General features: G+C 43.4%; 1 long non-coding RNA gene across 1 annotated transcript; it reads right to left on the minus strand.

The window, feature by feature from the left end:
• Window positions 1-726: 726 nt before the first annotated feature.
• LOC309382335 lies at window positions 727-3,444 on the minus strand. Its single transcript, XR_014173663.1, has 2 exons — window positions 3,174-3,444; window positions 727-909 (listed from the first exon to the last, which is right to left on the minus strand). It is a non-coding gene; the product is annotated as an uncharacterized lncRNA (long non-coding RNA).
• Window positions 3,445-3,488: the final 44 nt, after the last annotated feature.

Raw genomic sequence — 3,488 nt, forward strand, 5'->3', positions numbered from 1 at the left:
GCAAAAAATGGCCTGTTTTTCGCTCATTTCTGCCCTCCCCAGCCCCCAGGAGCACTCTATAAGCCTCCTAAAGGCTATGCGTGGCCATTTTGGTGAAGGGGGCGGGGTTTCAGGAGGAAAAATATGCTGTATTCAGTGTATAAGACGCACCCAGATTTTCAGCCTCTTTTTGGGGGGGAAAGGGTGCGTTTTATACTCCGGAAAATATGTTAGGTCGGCAATCCAGCTCATTTTACAGTTAAGTCACTAAATGAGAAGGCAGAAAAAATATTTTTTCATATATATTTAAAACCATATTTTACAGTCATGTAGAAGCCACATTATTTTCCCATATATATATATAAAATTGTAGGCTGATGCAGTGTGTAAATTCGTAGGATTTGGATTGGATTATAAATCATCACCTTCTTCTTCTTTTTAATGACCCCATAATCCCTTGTGGGGTGGAGTCTGGTTAACGGAATGGAGCAGAATGCTTACTGGCCGGATGCCCTTCCTGTTGCCAATGCGGAGTTATATTCGGCAGATATATTCTCATCGTGCCCAGAGACAGAAATATCTGCCTCTACCTAGGATTGAACTCACAGCCTCCTGATTGCGAGATGGGAGCTCCACCTCTGGGCCACCGAACCACTCAGGATTGGATTGTAAATAGCAGAACACAAATCATAAATAATTGTACTCTCATTTGTATTTTTCTTGTGCATGTAATGCATAAGTAGTCTCTTTTTAAATTATCTTGTGAATGAAATCGGTTTATTGCTACAGTTCACCATCTTCAGTTATTTTCTCCAGTCCTCTTGGTTTTTACTTTTGAAACGATAACTTCTGAAATTTATATCCTCGGCTGTTCCGTGGTTATTTCGTCAATCTTTTCTTCTGTTTTAAAAGTGCGTCCCGTAGAGCCAACTGCAACGGCAATAAAATAAAATGTAAAAATGTTAGCGTACAAGAATTGCTTTGCAAAGGAAAATCCCGGAATTTAGACATTGCACAATATCCCGTATCAAATCTCGTGGGTTTAATTCCCCAATTGCATAACCACTTTGTGTCCTGTTCTAATCCACACCGTATGCTCAGCCATGCTAAAAATAATTAATTGTTCCCATACCACAAAAATGAAAGAAATTATGCTCACTGATGCATGTTTAACCTCAAAAGTAATCATCAGTAAAGTAGAAATGTTAGAAATTCAGTGCTTCATTCAAACTTCTAAGTCAGGGGTGTCAAACTCAAGGTCTATAGGTTGGATCCAGCCCACAGAGTGCTTAGATCTGGCCCGGGGGCCCACCGTGGAAACAGCAAAGAACCGGCTCATGGTACCTCCACCAGCAAAAAAGGAGGTTGGGAGGGCCACGCGCAGCCTCCCTGAGATCCATTTTCGCTGGCAGAGGGCTGCAGGAGGCCATCGTGGCCGAAAACGGAACCTCAGCAAGTGATGTCGAGCTGGCCACGCCCACCCGGTCCCTCGAGGGCAAACACAGCCCTGATGGGTCCCTCAATGAAATCGAGTTTGACACCCCTGTACTAAGTCAAGGTTGTTTTCTTTTTCAATGTTGGCAACTTTTAAAGGGGTGGACTTTCAACTCCCAGAATTCCCCAGACGGACATACTTGCCACCTTGAGCTATAAGTAGCTACGCTGCCTGGGGAATTCTGGGAGTTGAAGTCTTAAAGTTGCCAAGGTTGAAAAACATTGTTTTAACCATTACAGGTAGTCCTCGATTTCTGACCAGATGCTTAGCACCGTTTGAAGTTACGACAACTTCTCCAAAGAAAGATATTTATTCCCAAATTCCACTGGTTGCTACTCCAGTCATGTGACCTGGCTCAAATTTATGGGTGTCTGCAGCATCCTGTGGTCACATGACTGTCCCCCCCCCCCCCGACACTTTTGTCAATAAATTGCATTTACTTTTGGTCTTCACCAAAAATGTCCCATAACGAAACAATGAGTTCGTTTAATGGCTGCAGTGTTTGCTTTACGGGGTGTTTACTTAATGACCATCAGAAAATTGGGAGTAAAATCAGGCTGATGTGGGTGATCTGCTTTACGAGTGTCATGACTTACAAAAGCACTGTGCATGATGGTCCATTATGATTGTAAAACAAGGACTACTTATATGTCTTAACTTTTAGGATTTTTAGCTATTCTACGAGTGGAGGGGTGGCCTAGAGGTGGAGCTCTCGCCTCACAGTCAGGAGGCTGTGAGTTCGATCCTAGGTAAAGGGAGATTTTTCTCTCTCTGGGCACAATGAGAATATCTCTGCTGAACAAAACTCCGCATTGGCAACAGGGAAGGGCATCCGGCCAGTAAACACTCAAGCTCCATTCATTTACCCAGATTCCCCCCTTGCAAGGGATTATGGGGTTGTTTAGCTATTCTAGAGTTAGGAAAAATAGAAAACCTGCACTGGGAAACAGAAAAGAAAGCGATGGGTACTAAGGGAACTAAACCGACGACTTAAAAACTGCTCACTGTAGAGAAATAAAAATGCATAATTCACTCAAAAGGTTCGTGTGTGGCTCACAACTGACAACTATGCATTATCTCCCACGTTTAATTAACACGGAGTAATTTTTAGTCTCATCCTCCTTCAGGCGTAGTGCAACCACCTTATAAGCAGACATTATAATTACTCATTTCTAGCAATCCTTGATCTGGTTTTTTAGGGCCTTGCCACAGAATTAAAAATAATCAGCATTAATAACATACAGAAACCCGTGTTTTGTTCAAGCATACAGACAGTCCTTGACTTGCAACAATTCACTTAGTGAGTGTTCAAAGTTACAAGGGCACTTTAAAAAAGTCACTTACGATCTTTTACCACACTTATGACCATGGCAGGCTCCCCAGGGTCGTGATTTAAATTCGGAGGCTTGACAACTGGTTCATATTTATGACGGTTGCTACGCCCCGGGATCCTCTTTTGCGACCTTCCTGACAAGCAACATCAATGAGGAAGCCTGATTCATTTAATAACACTGTGACTAACTGAATGACGGCAGGGACTCACTTAACGACATTGTCCAGAAAGTTTGCCAAACGGGGCAAGCTACTCACTTACAACAACTTGCCTTGCTTAGCAGCAGAGTCCCGGGGCTCGATTGTGGTCGTAAGCCGAGGGCTACCTATATTTGGAGATCTTTTTGATAACGAATGGTCAACTTGCCTGCTTTTCCCTAAACGAACGCTTATTTTTCGTCCGGACGTTGTGACTGTATCGCATCATCATGAAATTCTTATGTTTTTTCTTCTCTTTGTTCGTGGAGCTGGCGTAAGGGTTCAGCTTCGTTTTCTTTCTCACAAACTCTTTCCTGTCGGTCTTGCCAGCCTAAACAAAACCCACGGGGGAAGAAAAGAGATGTAGTCACGTCATCCCATAAACACTGGAAGCCTTTAAGAAGACGTTGGATAGCCCTTTGTCTGAAACGGGGTAGGGTTTCCTGCCTAGGCAGGGGGTTGGACTAGAAGACCTCCAAGGTCC

This window comes from Natrix helvetica (genome assembly GCF_964273705.1).
Source record: "Natrix helvetica genome assembly, contig: HAP1_SCAFFOLD_216, whole genome shotgun sequence".
In the NCBI taxonomy this organism is placed as follows: Eukaryota; Metazoa; Chordata; class Lepidosauria; order Squamata; family Natricidae; genus Natrix; species Natrix helvetica.